This window comes from Rhinoderma darwinii, chromosome 6, assembly GCF_050947455.1.
Source record: "Rhinoderma darwinii isolate aRhiDar2 chromosome 6, aRhiDar2.hap1, whole genome shotgun sequence".
Classification (NCBI taxonomy): Eukaryota; Metazoa; Chordata; class Amphibia; order Anura; family Rhinodermatidae; genus Rhinoderma; species Rhinoderma darwinii.
In genome coordinates this window covers 59,423,172-59,446,423 of record NC_134692.1, presented here as the reverse complement: position 1 = coordinate 59,446,423, position 23,252 = coordinate 59,423,172, and the positions used below count along the sequence as shown (strand labels likewise).

Sequence of the window (23,252 nt, the reverse complement as noted above, 5' to 3'; positions counted from 1 at the left end):
ATATAACTATTATTTATAGGGGGAGCAGCAGCAGCCACACACGTGCCCAGGAGCTCTAAGGACCCTAATTCAACCCAAAATGTTACTTTGTGCCATTAGCCATTAATAATTGATCGGTGGATTTATTGTTATGGGGGGCTGTGCCTGGAACTGCAACTCTGTCCCATTCAAGTCAATAGGACTGGGCTATGTTACCAAGCACAGCCGCCACACGTATGTATGGCACTGTGCCTGTATAAACGTTAAAGGGGACACCGCATTCCCAGGAGCCCCTTCATTCTGCTAATCAGCGGAGGTGCTAGTGGTCAGACCCCCACTAGTCAAAGATTGATGTTGTATGCTACGAATAGACCATCTGGAAAACCCCAACAAAGATTTTGCACCAGGGTGCAGACAACGTTTGTCATGCCACTTTATTATGTGTATATAAAGGTGGGCAGTGCCCTAGATCGCCACAACTGGCTTTAGAAGTGAGCTGTTATTGGGACTTATTAAACATTTCACATGACCCAAAGTGATCAATATTGGAAAGTTCCCACAATAGGAAGGATAAGACCTTTACTGTGCGTGTAAGTACATGTAAGTCTGAAAATGCAAAGATGTCTCACCATTACTTATACCATGTCTGGGTGGGTAAAGGAGAAGCTCCAAAAATAACATTCAATTTTGTAGAAGTACTTCTTCTCTGGCTACATTCACGCAAGCGTGACAGATTTTACGTGCGTAACAAAAGCGCGTAAATCTGTGCGTTGCGTTCTGCATCAGTGTGCTTTGCGAGTGGCATGCAGTTTTACTGCACTAGCAAGCACTTCTTTTTTTCAATGTAATTGATGTGTGAAACATGGACAGCACGCGGATGTGCGTCCGTGTGCGGTCTGTGGTTTTCACGCACCCATTGACTTCAATGGACGGCTTGGATTCACGCTCGTGTGAATGAGCCCTAAGTAAGTGGTGTTTGTTCCTACATTGCTATACGATGTTATATCTTATGCGTGGAAACTTCTTCTGGGTTCATCACTCAACTCCTAAATGACCTATTTATGAGCTCTTAGAATTAAGTGTGTTCATTGTATTCTAGATAAAGCCCAATTTACATAATAACTAGAACTGTCTAAAAGTAAAGGTACATGATTGCTGGATATATAGAAATATGTTTAGAGTATATACTGTATGTCTATGTATAATATAGGGATTCAATTAGTTCCGCCACACTTCACAGCGAACAAAATGTCAAATAGACGTTTCAGTGAGATTGGAGTTGTATCACATCTGCACCTAGAAGGCATGTTCAATGAGCAGGGATTTGCAAATGTCAGATCTACAATCCCACACTTTCATTATGAAATGTTTTCTTATTTTATTACGTAACATCTGCTAGAATACTCCGCAGATTCACACAGTCATAAAGGTAAAGATAAAGAGCACTGGATCTCGCCTATATCAAGTTTCCTAGGAGCTGGACATATGAAGCCAGTCCTGGATTAGTCCATTTATTAATTTATCCAGGGATCACACAATAATGAAGGGAATTTCTATATTTATTCATTGGTTGACTTCTATGGCTTAGACCAGGTTCATACTTGTATTGTTTTTCACTAAAAAACAAGTTCTTTAATTTCCATCAGTCTTCACCCATTCTTTCATGTTTTTAAAGGGTTTGTTGCTTTCTCAGGTTTTGATTAAGGTCAATGGGATATTGTCTAAAAAAAAAAAAAAAGGAACGGACACCATGTTTACATACAGTTGAGGTATTTTATTATGTATTTAATTCTGTTACTTATATAATGCCAACATATTCTGCAGCTATGGATAGAGATTGTAGCCAATCTGAGAAATGTACATTTTCTATAACACACACACACACACACACACACACACACACACACACACACACACACACACACACACACACACACACACACGCGGCTTGAGGGGGCCCGTGCAACCAGCTGACACAACCCCCCCATATGCCCGGTGGCGCCGCTAGCAGCCGGTATGGGCCGTGCAACACAGACCCTCTCATGCCCGTAGGCGTCGATGGCACCGGAGGGGCCCCGGTGCTGGCGCCGACTAAATACATGCATTAACGCTGAATGGCCGGGCATTCAGCTCCTTACAAAGACGCTGATTGGCGGGACAAAATTACTTGCCCTGCCAATCAGCACTTTTCAACGACGCTAGCGGCGCGATTACGTCTTCGCACTGCTTCCGTGCTCGAAAAGCGATGATTGACGAGGCAAGTCATTCTGCCCCGCCAATCAGCGTCATTGAACAACGCATCGTTCAGCTCCAGCAGACCTGCTCAGAAGAGAGCAGATCTTTATTGCCATCGGACTGCGTGGGAACGGGATCATGTGAGTATGTAAAGTTTTTTTGTTTTTTTTAATAATAAAACAAAGTGGCATTATCTATAGTGGGGGCTCTATCTACAGGGGGGGTCGTCTATATGTGGAACACTATATACACGGGGGGGGGGGTCTATATGTGGGGCACTATCTACAGGGGTCGTCTATATGTGGGGATGTGGGGCACTATAAAGGGGGGTTGGGACCATGCTGGGAGCTGTAGTTTTACGCCGTACAAACCTATATGGCAGGGTTTGCAATAAATTCATCTGTATTTGTTCTGGTGTTGTATATATGTACTGATCTTGGTTCTGATGATGTATGTAAGTACTGAGCTTTGCTCTGGTGCTGTATAAACATAATGAGTTTGGTTCTGGGGATGTATTTATGTACTGAGCTTGGTTCTGGGGATGTATATATGTACTGAGCTTGGTTCTGGTGTTGTATATATGAACTGAGGTTGGTTCTAGTGCTGTATTTGTGTACTACGCTTGGTTCTGGTGTTGTATATATGAACTGAGGTTGGTTATAGTGCTGTATTTATGTACTGAGGTTGGTTCTAGTGCTGTATTTATGTACTGAGCTTGGTTGTGGTACTGTATATATATATGTCAGAGCTTGGTTCTGGATCTGTAATTATATAGGATATATTTATAATAAAATTGCAGGGCAGATGGAATTGTTCTCAATTCATTGTATATTTAATGGGAATCTGTCAGGTAGTTTTAACCCCTTGAACCACCACCATGCAGTAAACCTGACCTGACAATATTTCCAAACATTCCCTTGTATGTTTTTTTCAGATGCAGCAAAATCTTTAAAATCCACTTTTAAAACGGCGCACACTATATGCTAATTACTCATTAGAGGGTCATGGGGCGGTGCTGCTATCCTGAAGAGTCACATAGTCCTGCCTCCAAGCCCAACTTTCCATGTTTGAGTGACATCTCCCTGGCTGATACAACTTTCTCAGATGCGCCATTGCCTTGTGGCACTATACACAAGGGGGGGGGGGCTGTGTGGCACTATACACAAAGGGGGGTGTGTGGCACTATACACAAGGGGGAGCTGTCTGGCACTATACACAAGGGGGGCTGTGGCACAATTTTTGGGCTATTGAATAGTGTAGTAGAGATTTTCCACTACTGTGGGAAGGACCCTCTCATGCGAATGTTTGGCCCATCTATGGATATATATGTAACATATTTTGGTGAACAACGCACACAGGATTATTACCCAATATAGAAGATGTGAGGTTATCAGTGGTGTAGTATCTGTGACAATATTATTTTTAGCCTTTTTTTGCTGCAGCTTAGTGGCTGTGTGACGATTACAGAAATCCTGGTTTGAGTCCAAGCAGAGATGACATCTGTATATATTTAAATTGGCACTAAAGGTCCTTTTACACGGGCCAATGATCGGCAAATAAGCATTCATGTGTGTGTAAACAGGACGAAGATCAGCTGATGATCAAGCAAATGCTCGTTTATGATGTGCTCATTTATGCCGCCAATAAAATGGTCGCCAGTCGGCAGCACTTCCTGCTGGCGAGATGATGGAAATGCATCATTTGAAAACCGCAGGTATATGTACGTAAATCCGTAGCTAAAACTGCACTTAATGGTGAGGTTTTTTGATGCGGTTTTAGGTGCACTTTTTACATTTTGATCCGGAAATAGGTGCGTTTTTGTGCTGCGTATTTTGGTGCGTTTTTCTTTAAGTGTAGACAGATACAATTCGCAAGCGGAAACGGAAGATCACTTGACATGTTGCGGATTTTAAAATACGCACCACATGTCAATTTCCGTGCAGAAAAAATCTGCACTTGTAGATTTAGTTTTCTGGTACTGTATTACGCTGCGGATTTGCCACAAGCAAACCTGCACGGCAAATCCGCACGTAATACGTAACGTGTGCATTCAGCCTCAAAAGAGAAAATGAGCACTGACCGACGAGCTGTCTTGTTGATCAGCTCTCGTTTCCTCGAACCTGTGTCTGCACCATCAGCAGGGAGGTGTCCGCTGTATATGCAGTCGACACTCTGCTGCAACCGGAGATAACTCTAATCCCAACTATTTAACCAATCAGGTGCCTCAGTCAATAGCGACCGCAGAGTGAGGGGCAACAGGGGTACCAATAGATTTCCATAACCGCCTGGGGCCTAAACAAGGCACCCAGGTCTGCCATGTCTTTATGCCAATGAGTCCCTAGAGGCAGGGCCTAATGGGCTGCCTGTCAGTTTTAGGCAGTGGCGTAGCTATAGGGGGTCGCAATTGCAACTGGGCCCCTGAAGCCAGGGGGGCCTGCGGCCCCCACACCACATCTATTAAAAGTTACCATAGTAACTGGTATTGACCACTGCAGCGGTCACACGGGATGATACATCATCCCAGGAGGCCTGTCTGGACGAAGAAGCACAGAATTTCTAAGTTGCGTTTTTTGCGGCGGAATCGCTGCTTTTCCGCCTCAAAAAAACGCAACATCTGCTAATTGTTGGGATTTTACCTCCCCATTGAATTCAATGGGGAATACCCGCAACAAAAAACCAGGGATTGTGCAAATACAATTGATATGCTGCGGATTAAAAAACCACAGCGCAGGTGAATTTTTGAGCGTTTTTCCCTCTCCGCGTTTAGGCAGCGTGTGGATGAGATTTGTTCAAATCTCATCCACTTTGCTGCTACTGTATTATGCTGCGGATCTTCCACTGCGACCTCTGTTGCGAAAAATCTGCAGTATTTACGCTACATGTGAACGTACCCGTACACTGCCACGTATAATATACTGCAATAGAAAAAAAAAACAATGCTCAAATTCTTTTTTTTTAACATTTCAAACTTTTTCCCCCCATCCTATATAGAATGCTTTAAGGGGAAAAAAAAACAGATATTAAAAAAAAGTACACATAATTGGTATTTCCACAATTGTAATGACCCGTAATAATAAATAAACACATTACTTATCTGACCATGTGAACGCCATTTATCCTGCCTCCCAAAAAAGCAGTTCATCAAGAAGTTGTATGACCCCAAAATGGTACCAATGAAAACTACAACTCGTCCTGCAAAAAAGAAGCCTTTCATAAAGCTACGTTGATGATTAAAAAGAAAAAAAAGTTATGGCTCTCGGACACAAAAACAAATGATTAAAAGAAAGGGAGTTTTGTTTTGCAAAAGTAGTAAAACATAAAAAAAAAACTATCAATGTAGCATCTTTATAATTATAACAACCCGCGAAATAGAGATAACGTGTCCATTATACTGCACAGTGAACGCTGTAAAAACAAATGCATAGAAACTATGGCAGAATTTGTGTTATATTCCACTCCCCACAAATAAAACGTTTTTTTTCAATACATTTATATATCCCACAATGGTGCAACTAAAAAGTACAACTTGTACCGCAAAGAAAAACAAGCCCTCATACTTCTACGTATGAAAAATGTAAGTCATGACTCTCGGAATGCAGTGATGAGAAAACAAAAAAACTTGATGTGTCCTCAAGGACCAAAATACTGCGCCCTTAAAGGTGTTATCCAGTCATAAGAAATGGATGGCCTGTCCTCAGGATAAGCCATCAATATCTGATCGGTGGGGGTACAACTACCGGCACCCCCACCAATCAGCTGTTTTGAAGGGGCCGCGGTGCTCGTACAAGTGCTGCTTCCTCTTCGTTCCTTATCTGTTCGTACTGCTAATCATCGACACACTTGTAGTGGCGGTTCATAGTATTACGGGCTTCTCCCATTGAAGTGAACTAAACCTACAAAGCCTCGCATTGATGTGCACGTCAGTGATTTTCAGGTCGGCCGGCAGCGGACTGTCAGCCGCAAGCCGCCCGCAAATCACGGCCAATGCACATGGCCGCGGCCATTATTTTCAATGAGCCCGGACCGCAGAAGACGCCCGTAATAAGACATGTCCGTTCTTTCTGCGGTGCGGGCTCCCGGGCCATGCACAGACCGTAAAAACTACGGTCGTGTGCATGGCCCCATTGAAATGAATGGGGCCGCAATTCTCCCGTGGATTTTCGGGGGAATTGCGGCCGCAAAAGCACGTTCGTGTGCATGGGGCCTTACTGTTGGCCTATATATTCAGAGCTTCATCCACCACGTTCTCTCTATTTGCAAGACAATAGCACGCTGATGGTTTTCAAGTTTTAGAGTATGCAAGGACAGATTGTACAACTATCTATCTATCTATCTATCTATCTATCTATCTATCTATCTATCTATATCTCTTCCTTCATGGAAATAATATAATAAGGTCTTATTAAATCTTGAAGCATAGGATCATATTAGTACTAGTTACAAATAATACTTCTATCCTTTGGGGTATAATAACAAGCAGGTAATGAGCAGAGAAGTTTGTATCCGTGAGGATAAGGAGGAAAAAAAGCAGGATCATGGGATTATCTTTTGTATTTATTATTAATAATTCACAGTCTACATTACATATGTTTATATTAAATATATATCCTGTAATCCGAAATATTCAGAGCAAATTTCCATCACAAACGCACAGATTTTTTTTGTGGAAGCTGTTCATCCTTTAAAGTTGCGCTACATATATAAATTTGCTATACACATTTCCTATATAAGCATGAAAATATTGTGACTTATGTTACTAAATGTGTATAGGAGTTTACATGACGGAATAAGTGCCTGTTCACATCCGCGTCAGGGTTCCGTTCGACATTTCCATCGGAGGACACATGAACGGAAAGCCAAATGGAAACCATTGTTTCCGGAGAAAAAACAAACTTTACAGAACGGAAACCAATTGCAAAGGAAACATTACTATTGAAATTAATAGTAATGCAAACGGAAGCTGTGGTTTCCGCCAGCTTTCCGTTCATCGGCTCCTCCGACGGAAAGTTTGAATGGAATCCTGACGCTTATGTAAACACACCCTAATATGAGAACTCCCGCACTGATCAAAAAAATGCACAACAATAAAAATGGCTATACTGGGTAAGAACTATGTAGCGATCATTTCTCCTCTTCTAGAAATTCTGCTCCTAAATTTTCTGAACTGTATGATTAACTACTGAGGTATTTCCAAAAAAATCACTACTTTACCCCGGGGAAAGAGTGGCAGGCTTTAGTCCAGTGTGGCCCTTTAGTGTGTGGCTGAATTGGAATATTATTCTGTTTTGATGTTTTTGGGAGGACTGGTCCTTGTGAGATTGGCTTAAGCATCAGATCAGTTACGGACTTCCACACAGACCGTACTTCTAAGGTGATTTCAGGATTGGGCCCTTGTTAATAAGTTTTTGTCTAGTCGGCCTACATTCCAGGACGTGTCATCTGAGAACATTGAGCACTCAGACGGAGCCAAATCAAAGCAATGTAGCAAAAAAACAAAGACACAGATCATTAAATATATCTTTGTGAGGAAGGAGGGGGTCATTCACCACATACCATATAGACTGAACGTTTTAGCTGGAATCTGTGAACTTTAGCATGTAAGGCCCTGGTTACTCAGCAATTTGTTTATTTTAACTTTTTTCACATTCTGAAAGCCATCATTTTTTTTTTTTTATTTAATTTTTTTTTTTTGTCTATCTATATAAGGACTTGTTTTTATGTGGGATGATTTGTATTTTTTAATGGCACCATTTCGGGGTACATTTAATGTATTTTATAACTTTTATGAATTTTTTGGGGAGGTACAAATTCTGCCATTGTTTTATGGGTTTTGTTTTTGCGGCGTTATTCATGCGGTATAAATCTTAATATTATTCTGCAGGCTAGTATGATTACGGCGATTGCCAAATTCATGTAGTTTTCTTTTAAAGCGGCTCTGTCACCAGTTGTCCATTGAGAAACTCATTAGCATAAAGCTAGTATAAGTCATAACATTACATTACATTACATTACAGCGCAGATCACATCATGTACAATATATAATGTGGTGACAGAGCCTCTTTTTAAGTTTAACACTTGTTTTTATGTCGCCATGTTGTGTGAGCCATAACTTTTATTCTTACTTTCCGATCGTCCGATCTGTGTAGGGACTGTTTTTCTGCAGGAGTTTTTAATTGGTACCGTTTTGGGATACTTACAACTTTCTGCTTTTTGTTCAGTTTTTGTTTGGGAGGTGGGATGGACAAAAAAACCTCAGAAATTCTGGCATTGTTTTTATTTTCTTATATTGTGTTCACTGTGCAGGTTAAAATTGTGATAATTTTACATCTTCTATTGTTTCACATGCGGTGATGCTGATTTTATGTGTTATCTTGTGGATTTTTTAAATTTATTTTTTTACATAATAAAACATTTCTTGTATTGGAAAAAGGGTTTTTTGTGTCACCATATTCTAAAAGCCATAACTTATTTTTGTCCGACAAAGCTGTGTGAGCGCTTGTTTTATTGCGGGTTTTGAATTTTCATTTGAACAATTTTCGGGTACACGTGACTTTTTGACAATTTTTTTTTTTTTTTTTTTTTATTGGGGCGAGGAGCGGCAGATACAAAAAAAAACCCTGGAATTTATTTTATGGCATTTAGGCTGGATTCACACGAGCCTGTTCGGTCCGTAATGGACGGAACGTATTTAGGCCGGAAGTCCCGGACTGAACACACTGCAGGGAGCCGGGCTCCTAACATCATAGTTATGTACGACGCTAGGAGTCCCTGCCTCTCCGTGGAACTACTGTCCCGTACTGAAAACATGATTACAGTACAGGACAGTTGTCCCGGCTCCCTGCAGTGTGTTCGGTCCGGGACTTGCGGCCGAAATACGTTCCGTCCATTACGGACCGAACATGCTCGTGTGAATCCAGCCTTACCGTGCAGGTAAAATGACATCATTTTATAGTTTAGGTTGTTACAGATGCGGCGATCCAAATTAGGTGTATTTACTTTTTTACATTTATTTTTTTAGTTCCACTAGGGGACTAGACTATGTGATCTCTTCATCGCTGGTATAATACTGCAATAGTTCGGTATTTCAGTTCATTATGATGGTGCGTAAGAACATTCCATCTTTTACATCGGTATGGCATCATCTTCATCTGTTTTTTTACGTCTTGGTCCACACTGCTCTAGCAGTACTAACTGCATTCTTTTTAGCATCTCCTAGCAACCCATTTATGAAAAACGGATCACGCTTTTCACTAACCAATTGCCCTGAATTGGCGAATTTAGAGCGAGAATCGGACCAAAGTAGTGCATTTTTTTGATTATGTTCTGCATGGACACGCAGCTATGGAATTATTGATCTCAGAATATGGCGGCACAGTACAAATTAGACCTGCAGAATAAAGTTAACATGTAATTTTTACCTCAGGGTGTATGCCATAAATACAAAACCCAAAAAGCAATGCAGGAATTTCAGATTTTTTTTTTCCATTCCACCCCATTAATAATTTTTAAAAGTTTCTCAGTACATTATATGGTACATATAATGGGGCCGTTAAAAACTACGACTCTTCCCACAAAAAATAAATCCTCATGGTTCCTGGAATGCGGGGAGGAAAAAACTAAAAATAAAAAATAGTTGTGGCAGGAAGGGATGAATATAAAAATGTTGTGGGGTCATTTTGAACTTTTTTTTTTCTTTTTTTTTTTTTTAAAATTGTTAAACTAAATAATGATTTACATTTCCACTTTTTTTTTCTTTTTTCTGGATACAGGAGTTGATGTGTTTTGTCGACCTGACTCTTTGTGAAGCTGGCCTTATTATGCAGAGATTCTTTGACTGAAAGATAACTTTGTCTAAAAATTGCATTCTTCACCAGAGTAGTAAATTTATTCAAAAGTCCACTGGGGCTGTCGCTATATACACATGCAGCTTTCCGGGTAGTGAATTATTATAATTTTTTTTATGGGCTGCAAATATAAAAAAATAAAACAAAAAAATTCTTACCGATCCTTGCCCAAGGAGATCCAGCGCTGTCGCTCCAGCAGCAGTTCCGGTGCTTGTTTGGCTGCAGCGGTCACATGCTAAGTGCATGTAATCCGAGGGCTCAGCGACCATATACTGTATTTATGGCATTATGCCAGAAATACGATTAGTCACCTGAGCCCTCTAAATTGCTGCAGTGGTTACATGCTACGTGCATGTAAACAAGCACCGAGACTGCCGCTGGATTGCCGGCGGCAAGGATAGGTAAGTATTGCTATTTCGTTTTATTTCATTCGTAGACTCTAAGAAAAAAAATGTACTTCCCGGAGAACCCCTTTAATACAACGGTCGCGTGACTAAATATTGTCTGTTCACTTTTTTACCTTTTTTATATACAACGGGAAGGAAATTTTTTTTTTTTTTTACCAGATCATTTGCTCAGGGTCTGAGACTCGCAGGATCCAGATCCTGCCTACTGTGCAATTTCACATGGCTGTTTTCATTGCATTGTATCCTAAAACACTTTACCACAATAGTAGTAATCAACCTTTGTCATGCAGAGAGCCACTTCAGCAATGAGCCTCAGAGCTGCTTTCAATTGTTCTTTTGTTTTACGCTTGTCATTTCAGCTTTGCTCCATTTTCTATTAACCAATGTTTTGCTGAATTACCCTGCTGTCAGGTATACAGTCAAAGCAGGAGGAGGGCTATTGGCCATGGCTATTATGCAGACTACGGCTTCCCTCTGACATTTGCAGATCATCATGCAGATTTAGATGATTAACCCAAAGAACAAAAAGAATGATTTTCAGAAGTAGTAGAATTATTCCACCTGGGACGACAACGCTATACACGTAGCTGGGAAAATATGCAACAATTGCCTATTTGGCTTGCATTATGAGCAAGTAGTAATTATAAGGCAATGCATGCTGGGAGATACGACTGAACATGAACAATAAAACCCGCAGACTGTTCAGGTCTTTTTTTTTTGTATTTATCATGCTACTACTATTGTGATTTCGTGGCTTTCTTTTCATAAATGTTTTGATTTTGTAAAAAAAAAAAAAACATAAAAAATAATAAATCATAAATATATATTATATATAGTATTTTTTTTATATATAATGTGTATTTTTCACAAACTGCATTTTATCTTTTAAACGGTTCTCATTAAGAGAAGTCTTGCACACGGAGGCTGAGATTATGATGAGAAAAATAACGATACAAAATAAACTGATTGCTGTAAACCGCTAAAGAGATTTATTTGAAGTGAGCTGCGGGTTTCTTCCGTTAGTAGAACACTTCTAAGTCCTGCTAGCCCTCTTTCATTTGGAAATCTTTCACTTGGAGGATTTGTGGCACACACTGTCCATATTTATCTAAATTTATGGAATTGGTTATTCATTTAGCTAATGCTCCTGGATCAATTTTGAAAAATCATTCTGAAATTTACCATCTACGATCATCTACATGTAACAACAATAAATAAATAAACATGAAAACTCTAAAGCCCCATGCACACGACCGTATTTTCATCTATCCCGAAATACTGACCGGAAATATGGATCAGTAGGCATCCGTATTTCACCCGTATATACAGAAGAGTGTTTTCGTAAATACCATCCATATTGCATCCGTATTCCATCCGTATATACAGATCTGTACAAAAAGAGGGAGGTTGCAAATGATGTCTTCAACATGTTGCCTAGCAATGCTTCAGTAAATACGGACTGTTTACGGATGCACATCAGTAGCCGTCCGTATTTACGGAAGCTCCCATAGACTTCTATGGGACAGTCCTTGCCGTAATTACTGAGAAGAATAGGACAGGTTGTATAATTTTTTCAGCACGGACACCCATCAGTAAAAATACAGAAAGGTGTCCGTGGCCAATAGAAATGAATGGGTCCGTAATTACTGATGAAAAATACTGTCGTGTGCATGGGGCCTTAGACTGGATTCAAACACCGCGGTTTTATTGTGCCGCCATTTTCTTTTGGCTTTTTAAAAAAAAAAAAAAATTCTAGGTAAAAAACACTCTATGGCCCAATGTTCCTTTAAAGTCTTCAGTGAAACATTAAAAAGCCTACATACACGGGTTGGTTTGTGGTGTTTTTGGATTCAGTGAAACTTTTTTCAAAACTGCCAATGCTCTGGATATAGTGTTTTTTTTTTTGTTGTTTTTTTCGTTTTTTTGTCGCATTTCTCATAGACTCTCTAGGACTTTTAAAATGCCAGAAAAAAAATCATCATATTTTAAAACAAAAATTTCTTATGCAGAAGAAATAGAGTGCTGTGTGTATGTTATCAAGACGTAGGGGACAGAAGGGAGGAAGTATTACTGCAGGATCAGACTACACAGGTATTTTTGTTGTCTTTTACCATGGAGGCACATAGGCCTACAAAGGTTATTTCTAAATACATTATAAGTTGACTCATTTTTAGATATTGGAATAATTAGAAGAAATTGGCTGCAAAAGTAGACAAAGCCTTTAAATAATGTATCGTGGGACTTCAGACACTATTTGTGGTATCTGGCATTAAAGGGATTCACTGTTTTATATATAAGAAAAGCTTCATCACTGTTGTACAACTTTTTAATATTATTTTGTTTTAATTCCTCACCATATTCTTGATCTGTTTGCGGTGAATTTGATAAAACGTGGATACAATCACCTGTCACAAAAGTTTGCTACAGTGTGAGGTTATGTTCGCACAGGACGGCTACACTGCCTAAAAGTAAACCGCGTATACGCCCTGGTCCCCTCAGGGAATCCCGGATGAGAAACCGCACCAAATTGTGGTGTCGTTTTTCGGCCGGAATGTCCGCTGCAGAAAACGGCAGATTAAGGTTAGGAACACACACCACGTATTCAGAGCAGATACGCTGTGTACCTTGACGCAGTGTATCTGTCCTGAGCACTGCAGGGAATGCCGTCCGGAAAATTGCACAACACTGTGGCGCGTTTTTTTCCGGCGGAATTTACACTGCGAAGTGGCACCGAAAAAAAAAAAAAAAAGTTCATACTTACCCCCTCCCTCTTCTCGGCGCGTGGTCCGGCCTCTAGGGATGACGTTGCAGGCCATGTGACGATGCAGCCTATGATTGGCTGCAGCAGTCACATAGCTTGCAATGTCATCCAGGGAGAAGAAGCCGGGAACTCTGAGTAAGTATAACTTTGTTTTTTTTTTTTCTTTCTTGCGTTTTTTTGCGGTGTAATCACTGTGATTTCGCTGCAAATATCGCAACACACACTTCTTTGTTGCAGGTTTAAGCACCCCATCGAATTCAATGGGAAAACCGCAACAAATGAGCTGCGATTACTCAGCATTAATGGACATGCTACAGTTGACACCGTACCGCAAGTCAATTTTTGTGGGGGTTTTTTGGCTGCATTTTCCGCAGCGTGGGGACTAGATTTGTTGAAACTCTGCGGCTCTTCCTCAATGAATATGTTGCGGAAAATCCGCAGCGTTTACACTGTGTCTGTTCGTACCCTTAGAAAAGAAAAACTACACTTACCCATAGTCATGGTGACCTGTCCCTCCGACGTCCTGCAGTCCAAATTCCTGGGATGATGTTTCATCCCATGTGACCGCCGCAGCCTGTGATTTACTGCGGCAGTCACGTGGGATGAAACGTCATCCCTGGAGGCCAGGCTGGATGCAGGAGTATAGAGATCTGGGTAAGTATAATCTACAGTTCTTACGATACCCTAAGGCTAAGTTCACACAGGACGGATAAGCTGTGTAAAAGAATGCAGCATATCCGTCCTGTGTGCCGCAGGGAATTCCGGGCGAAAAACTGCACCAAACTGTGGCGCAGTTTTTTGCCCGGAATATCCGCTGTGGAAAACTTCAGCACTAGCATGCCGGCCTCCTGGGATGACGTCTCATCCCAGGAGGCTGCTGCAGCCTGTGATTGGCTGCAGCGGCAGTCACCTAGGATGAAGGAGGCCGGCCTTCTGACGTCACCCAGGCCAGTTCTGGTATGACGTTTCATGCCATGTGACCACCGCTTCAGCCTGTGATTGGCTGCAGCGGACACATGGGATGAATCCTCCTCCTAGGGGGCCGCGCTGGAGGGAGGAACACAGACTTCGGGGTAAGTATTGGCCTTTTTTTCAGAGTTTTTTTTCGGCGGGATAGCTGTGAAACCGCCACAAAAAAAGCAACAATTATTTGTTGCGGGATTTAGCTTCCTATTGAATTAGATGGGGAATTCCCGCAACAAATAAGCTGCTTTTACGCAAGCACAGGTCAATTTCTGAGCAGTTTGTCCGCTCCGTTTTTACACAACGTGTGGTTGAGTTTTGTTCAATCTCATCCACTTTGCTGCTACTGTATTCTGCTGCGTATTTTCCATCTGCAATTCTGGACGGAAAAAACGCTGCAATTCCGCAACGTGTGAACAAGCCCTAAAAGTGTAGATAAAATATGTCAGCCTGGAGTTCAAGTTGTTTAGTTCAGAAAGATTTCCTACAGGGGTGGCTCCAGGTGTATGTAGACACTAAAACCCTCAGTATTTGGCCAGTATGGTTTATTAGCCTCTGGATGTAAACAAGAATTTCCATTCACTATAAGCAAATAGAAAACTTGTAAACGGTGAGGAGCAGAAACGCGAAGACCCACATTACTAATTTGGCACATTTTGTGATTGCCTGTTCTATTACATTGCATGCTGTATGCTAATCTTGGCGCATCTTGGATGACCTGTTAGGCCTAGTTCACATGGAGGAATTTGCAGGCAGATTTTGACCTGCATGGACTTTCTTGTTGCGGTTTTCACAGTGTATTTTGCCTCCAGCCATTGAGCGCTGCGGGCAAAAAACGCTGCAAATAATGCTTTTTCTACCTTCCATTGATTTCAATGGGAGGTCAGAGGTGGAACCACCGCAAAAAAGGGCGTGTCACTTTTTTTCCGCGCAAACTGCTAAAAGCCATGACGTAAAAAAAAATGCCTCCCGTTTTGGACTTTTTTACTGCTGATTCTACCGCTGTTTCTGTGTCAAAATCCGCGCCAACAAACTGTGTGAACTGGCCTTAGACACTTTTTTGCTTCTTTTATACTAACTTTAATCTGGCTTTTTACCACAAACTTGTGTCAGTTTTGTGGCACATTTAAGCCACTCCCCTTTCCTGCTAAGCCATGCCCCTTTTGGATGGACTTTTAAAAAAATGTCAAATGAGGTGCAAACATTACATTTTACAAATTCATGCCAAAATTTCTAGACCCACAAACAATAGCAACTCTGCCCCATAGTGTATTAGGGTATGTTCACACGCACTAATTACGGACGTAATTCGGGCGTTTTTGCCCCGAATTACGTCCGAAAATAGCGCCTCAATAGCGTTGACAAACATCTGCCCATTGAAAGCAATGGGCAGACGTTTGTCTGTTCACACGAGGCGTAATTTACGCGCCGCTGTCAAATGACGGCGCGTAAATAGACGCCCGCGTCAAAGAAGTGACCTGTCACTTCTTTGGCCGTAATTAGAGCCGTTATTCATTGACTCCAATGAATAGCAGCGCCAATTATGTCCGTAATGGACGCGGCATTCAAGCGCCTGCACATGCCGCTACGGCTGAAATTACGGGGATGTTTTCAGGCTGAAACATCCCCGTAATTTCAGCCGTTACGGACGCCCTCGTGTGAACATACCCTTAGAAAGTTGCATAGCTTTTTTTTATTTTACATTGATAACTTTATAGTCGATACCCCGATATAAACAGGCGGCCGATAGAAGCAGGGTGATTATTTATTTGTAGTTGCCTCAGTCATAGGTCAATTCCGTGTTCTTAACCTAAGGGAATAGGATGGTTTGTAGAAAATCTTTTACGTGGTTTAGTTTACAAAAACACTGGTTATAATGAATAAATTGTAAAGTAATAGAATTCTTCTGATTTACATTATACAAGCACTGAATGACATCGCAGGTAAGAAAAAACTAAGGCTTCGTTCACATCTGCATCGGGACTCGGTTCATGGGTTCCGTCTGAGCTTTCCGTTCAGGGGAACCCAGGAACAGAATCCAAATATAGGTTTCCGTTTGCATCACCATTGATTTCGGATCCAGTGCAAGTGGCTTCCGTTTGTCACCGTTGTTTAATGCTTCCATTGTTTTGACTGAATCAATACCGTAGTCCACTACGCTTAGCGAAGCCTTAGTGAAACAAAACTCACAAACTATAGCACTTTCTTTTTATTATTTTGGATATGAAGCATCTACTCATTGATAAGAGTTCCCGTTTTGCAATGTCAGACCTTGCTGAGAGGAAGAAGTTTCCACAGTTGTTTTTCAAAGAAGAGCAGGAACACTTTTATGATAACAATTTCCTTTGACTGCTTAAAGAGGCTCTGTCACCAGATTTTGCAACCCCTATCTGCTATTGCAGCAGATAGGCGCTGCAATGTAGATTACAGTAACGTTTTTATTTAAAAAAAACGAGCATTTTTGGCCAAGTTATGACCATTTTTGTAGTTATGCAAATGAGGCTTGCAAAAGTCCAAGTGGGTGTGTTTAAAAGTAAAAGTCCAAGTGGGTGTGTATTAGGTGCGTACATCGGGGCGTTTTTAATACTTTCACTAGCTGGGCGCTCTGATGAGAAGTAACATCCTCTTCTCTTCAGAACGCCCAGCTTGTGACAGTGCAGATCTGTGACGTCACTCACAGGTCCTGCATCGTGACGGCCACATCGGCACCAGAGGCTACAGTTGATTCTGCAGCAGCATCAGCGTTTGCAGGTAAGTCGATCTTACCTGCAAACGCTGATGCTGCTGCAGAATCAACTGTAGCCTCTGCTGCCGATGTGGCCGTCACGATGCAGGACCTGTGAGTGACGTCACAGATCTGCACTGCCAGAAGCTGGGCGTTCTGAAGAGAAGAGGATGTTACTTCTCTTCACAGCGCCCAGCTAGTAAAAGTATTAAAAACGCCCCGATGTACGCACCTAATACACGCCCACTTGGACTTTTACTTTTAAACACACCCACTTGGACTTTTGCAAGCCTCATTTGCATAATTACAAAAATGGTCATAACTTGGCCAAAAATGCTCGTTTTTTAAAAATAAAAACGTTACTGTAATCTACATTGCAGTGCCTATCTGCTACAATAGCAGATAGGGGTTGCAAAATCTGGTGACAGAGCCTCTTTAAATGTGCTGTGGGGTATATTTGCTTGTGTTGAATACACACATTGCAGTGACAACCACAATGTCAGATAGTGGACCTTTTCAGAAGGCGGGAAGATCATAATTATGGAGGAAAATGCTGTTAGAAGACCATTATCAGCTTGTGGTCATCTGTTTTGTATTATTTTTTGTAAACCAGCAAAAAACTGAAATTTTCTAATTGTTCAATGCAAGAAATGAATTATATAGAATATTGACATGTATGTGTATGACCAGTTCAAACAATAATTCTCTGGATTTTGCCTGGGACTGAGAGGTAGGAGAAATTAATGTTCTGGCTATGTTACTTGTCCTTTTTTTCCTAAACCTCTGTTGGACATATGGGTAAAAAGTTCACCTGACAGAACATGAATTTTCAGACAACTCAATTCTAATGATTATGGGCGATTTAAAGTATAAAATCTTTTATTTAGAGCAGTTGTGGCCAGCTAACAGATAGTGGGTTGCCCTTAACCTGTCGGTGCTCAATTTTTGGCCGATTTTTCTTCTTCTTCTATCCGTGTAGTTTACGTACATATCACACTAACTGCTTGCTTGCCACACGTAGGGCAATCTGGAGTAGTGCACTGTCTGGGGTGTGAAGATGATCTGTTTCAATACACATAGTCCCTAGTCCTGGAAGGTAACATGTCTAACGTTTAAGACAGGGGTGGGGAACATCCGACACGCGAGATCATTTGGTCCGGTCCGGCCCGGCCTGGCCTCACTAAGCTCGAGTGTGGACCAGTCCGGTCACCTGACCTGAGTTAGTGACGAGAGGTCAGGTGACTGGACTGGTCGACTCCCAACACAGCATGCCCCGCCCTTACTCTGACTACCGCTGCCTTCCGTGTTATTCCCTCCTTGGCTCTGTCCACACTACTCACTCACATTTACGAGCAGGAGAAGGGCGGACGGAGACCAGTATGGTGGCGTCGGCCTGAGTGAGGTCGTTGCGTGCCAGCCCAAGAGTGGACTAGTCCGGTCACCTGACCTGAGTCAGTGACGTGAGGTCAGGTGACCAGATTGGTCCTCTCCCGAGCCGGCACAGTCCAGTCACCTGACCACACATCAGTGGCGTGAAGTCATGTGACACGACTTGTCCACTCCCGTCACAGCACGCCCCGACCTCACTCTGACCACTGCTGCCACCGTGTCATTCCCTCTGTAGCTTTGTCAGCCCTACTCGCTCACATTTAGGAGCAGGAGGATGGCGGTCTGAGCCAAGTATGGTGGCGGTCTAAGTGGGGCTGGTGCGTGGCAGCCCAGTAGTGGATCAGTCTATTTACCTGATGTGAGGTCAGGTGACTGAACTGGTCCACTCCCGAGCCAGCATGTACTGACCTCCTCACTCAGACCTTCCGCATACTCAGTACTTGGCTCCATCTGCCCTCCTCCTGCTCCTGACCTAAAATTTAGAGACTTCGCTGAGGTCTAAATGTAGAAATTAAGCTGTAGTGTAGACATAGGATAGGACCTGTCCTAAAAGCATGAAGTGAGGTCAGGCGACTAAAGTTGTTTTTTTTTTTCTTCATCAAGGACATTTATGATCTATCTACAGGATATGTCATAAATGTCCGATAGATGTGGGCCCCACCTCTGGGACCTGCACCTATCTCTAGAATGGGGCCCCCTAAACCCTGTTCGACCTCTCTGTATTCCGGCTGATTTCCATGTAGAAGAAAACAGCGTAGCTCCCTGAGCTACGATGTTTCCATAAGTCCCATAGAACTGAATAGTAGTTACGGAAACCGCATCACTTGCATGCTTTGCTGCTTCCGTAACTGCCATTCACTACTATGGGAGTTACGGAAACTGCGTAGCTCAGCGAGCCACGCTGTTTTCCTCTTCATGGTCGGAAATCGGAGGTAGAACGGGTTTAGGGGCCCCCGTGTTAGAGATAGGTGCAGGTCCCAGAGGTGGGACCCAGCCCAGATCTATCTGACATTTATGACATAGCCTGTGGATATTAAACTGGTTATCCACAGCACTCACTTGATCGGAAAATAGCTACTTAGTTTCAGCGGGATGCAAATTCCAAGTCCTACGATCCCTTCTGGACAATCAATTGCTGAAAAAACTTGAGGACAGCATCCATATGGCAAAAGTAAAAAAGTGTTTATTAACACATCCCAATATCGAAGTGCTACGTTTCGACTCCGCAGGAGTCTTTATCAAGCATATCCTGTGGATATGTCATAAATGTCCGTGATGGGAAAACCCCTTTAAGTAAGTTGGAACAACTTACTGCTGCGAGAACTTCTTTTCAAAACTTACCATTGCAAAGAGTCGACTGCGCTCCAGACTGACTGACGCAGTAGTAACATAATCAATACCGGCTAACATCACACGCCTCACCAAAGAGAAGCAGTTCCAGACATCACATTAGGGGGGAGGTAATCCAATGTTTGACCATATATAGCAGGCTCATTTTTAAGTTGATAATTTTGTATGACCCGCAAATGATTTTATAAATATCCAAATGGCCCTTGGCAGAAAAAAGGTTCCCCACTCATTTTAAGAGAAGGCCTGTGTTTTTTTAAAAAAATCTAATGGGTTACATATCCAAGATCGGAGGTAACTCTGACGCCGGCCACTGAAGCGAGAAGTCGACGGTATATTACATTTAACACCCGCTACTGATGGCACAGTTTCCGTGCCATCCCCTGGACATACTATTAAATCCAATTGCGGTAAGAACACCGCAATTAGGACATTGTGGTATGTCCATTTGGGGGGGGGGGGGGGTACATTTTTCTGGTATCCTACAATTTTGCTCTAAGTATTTGTTAGTCATTGTGTATTGTTAATTTTGACAATATATATATATATATATATATATATATATATATATATATATATATATATGTGTGTCCAATTCAGGGTAATTGGGTTGGGGCTGGTGCTACAACAACATTTGGTGTTGGGGGAGGTTTTGGAGTGTTTTTTTCCGGGTTTTTTTCATTCATTTAATTTACTTTTTATTATTATTGAATATATTAGTATATAAATATTATATGGACAAAGGTAATGGGACACCTACACATTACACCTACAGAAGTTTTATGACCTATATAGACTTACATAGACATTAATATGTAGTTGGTCCCCCCCCCCCCCATTTGCAGCTAAAACAGCTTCCACTCTTCTGGGAAGGCTTTCTACAAGCTCTTAGGATGTGTCTGTGGACATTTCTGCCCATTCAGCCAGAAGAGCATTTTTGGGGTCAGACACATGTTGGAGGAGAGGGCCTGGCTTGCAATCTCTGTTCCAGTTCATCCCAAAGGTGTTCGATGGGGTTTAGGTCAGGGCTCTGTGCGGGCCAGTCAAGTTCTTCCACACCAAACCCACCCAACCATGTCTTTAAGGATCTTGCTTTATGCACTGGGGCACAGTCATGCTGGAACAGAAAAGGGCCTACCCCAAACTGTTGCCGCAAAGTTGGAAGCTACAATTGCATCTTTTATGCAGCTAAAAAATTGGTTGCTAGTCGGAAGCTCATCTCATGTGTAAACAGGGAGATGTGCTGCTGCCATGAGGCAAATGCATGGGGATAAGCGATCGTAGTAACCATCATTCATCCCCATACTAAACAATCATTGCTCCGTTTAAAGTACAGACAGTACAGTTTAGAGGGGCAACACAAAAATATAATTATTGTAATTTTTTAATTTTACATTTTATTTGATGTTTGCTAATCTTCCATTTTTTTAGTTAAAATAATGTTTGATAAGTTGTTGGTGAAAAATAATTTCTGAGTTTTTTTACAGTATGTCCAGACATATACTGTAACAATGGGCTTGGGCCTATACATATGTATAGAAAGATTGGTTCCCAGAGTCGTTGGCTTCATCCTAATCTTTTATAATTTTTATGCTTGTTTGTCACATAGTATGCAAATGTGATGGCAGTCATACCGTGCTCTCTAGTTTATAGGCAATGAAAAGAGAATGGAATCAATATTACAATAGTATTCCATAATAGATATAATGAAGTCACTTAGCAGCTAAGAAGAATAAACCCCACAAGCAAAACCTTTGTAATTTTTGTTGCTTTTTATTTCGATGCAGAGTATCAATGTGCCATTTGTGTAGTAATACAAAACAGTAGAGATAAGTAGTATAAAAACATCTTTACTGCTGGTTCAGCAGGAATTCAAAGGATTATTTTTTTACAGTATTTATATATTTATATAAACAACACATTACGTAGTATACAAAAAGCAATACATAGAAAACGTAGACTGCAAGTGCTTCACAAACAACACGTTCAACCCTCTAATCGGTGCAATTTGGATTTAAACGGTTTCTTTGCAGTAAGTCCAGAGGAGTAATCAAAAGTAATTCACTAGATTCTTGGAAGACTAATGTGCGCCACGCAGGAGGCAGCTCCTCGCCTCTACACTAGAACAATTAGGCAGCAAGCTATGTCACTTCCCGTAATGCCGAGCATCACCTAATCTTAGAAGAGAATGTAATCCGTGAATAGTTGCTACTCTTTCCCCTACTGAACATGGAAAATACTCTGTGCCCTTGACGTCGATCTACGCTGTGCAGGCAAATACTATGTGAAACCCAAGTAAGTAAACCCGAAGCCATCATCCCAGCGACCCCCAGTCCTTTTATTACACTAAAGCATATTAACTGTTCTCATTGAGCATTTTATTTCCTCCCAAAGAAGTGCCAAAAAGGCAATAATTAGCCCCTGTATTATACAGATTATACAAGATATGAGTGTAAATCCTATGGAATCAGTGTGTGGCCTTTAGAGTGCCCACAGAAATGTTTATCCTTTATAAATAGAAGATGGATCTGGTTTCTGTGTCCGTCACATCTGAGAAGACTTTAATATACACAGCGTAATATAAATGTAATGGATATTTAACTGTTACAAACAAGCCATTTTTTTTTTCATTTCCAGAAATGTGGCGTGTAAAATTGTGAGCGATCGACTTACAAGACTAAACCTCGAGGTACCATATTAAATTAAAGCTGGTCATAGACATGAGATTTAAGTCCGCAGTATCCAGTATCTTGGGGGGGTGGGGTGGGTGCTAGACAGTTGCTTGACATCTGTGGTTGGGGGAAATAATGTATCAGATGGTTTCCTGATCTGTTCAATTCTATAGTTTCCCGTAGCCGCTCATCACCCCTATTTGTATTAAAGTAAAATACATGTAATGGGGGGGGGGGGTCGTTGTATTCACAGCTGATGAGCAAACAATACTTCAACCAATAGTTATCGGTCTATGGCCGGCTTTAACTATTTATAGTTACGCTTTATTTGAATACTATGCCGCTCCGCATTGATAAAAGAGTGATCTAGGAAATGTTATTCTAACTGTTCATGTTGAAACCGTCTGTACACATGAGAAGTTTTTACTATTGTGTCGAAGAGCTTCCATGCAGTCACCCATGCAAGGGAGACCTAATGAAGCAGTAAGGCCGGTTTCACACCAGTGTATTTGTATATGTTCTTTATTACAGATGATCTTGCATCAATTTGTCATCAATATTGCATCAGTATTAGGGCGGGTGCCTAATACTGAATTTTGGTTGCGGAATCTACACTGAAATTCTACAAAGTATAGTACAACATGTGTGAATAGGGTTCTAAAAAACCCTACAAAATCCACAGTGGATTCTAGACATGCTGCTGATTTTTTTATTTATAGCATGCCCTGTCTGCTGTGGAGATGCTGCAGATTTTCACAACGTATTTCATTCATTGAGTAAATACATTGAATAAATCCACAGTTGTATTTACAACAAAATCCACAACGAAATCCGCATGTAACAGATTTTGTTGCAGATTTTGCTATGTATTTTCAGTCCAGTTCACCAGCTTAACTGGATTGTCCGGTTTCAGCAAATTAGTGTTATTTT

The 23,252-nt window shown here is 41.5% G+C and overlaps 1 long non-coding RNA gene across 2 annotated transcripts in view; it reads left to right on the top strand.

Moving 5' to 3' along the window:
* The window catches only part of LOC142656321 (uncharacterized), an 85,469-nt gene that overhangs the window by 50,593 nt on the left and 11,624 nt on the right, over positions 1-23,252 (top strand). Inside the window, exons 1-2 of one of the 2 annotated variants that reach the window (XR_012849654.1) lie at positions 17,557-17,644; positions 22,288-22,339. This is a non-coding gene — a long non-coding RNA (uncharacterized LOC142656321). Of the gene's footprint in view, positions 1-17,556; positions 17,645-22,287; positions 22,340-23,252 lie in introns of those variants that run through there. The other variant, XR_012849653.1, reaches the window with a different exon arrangement.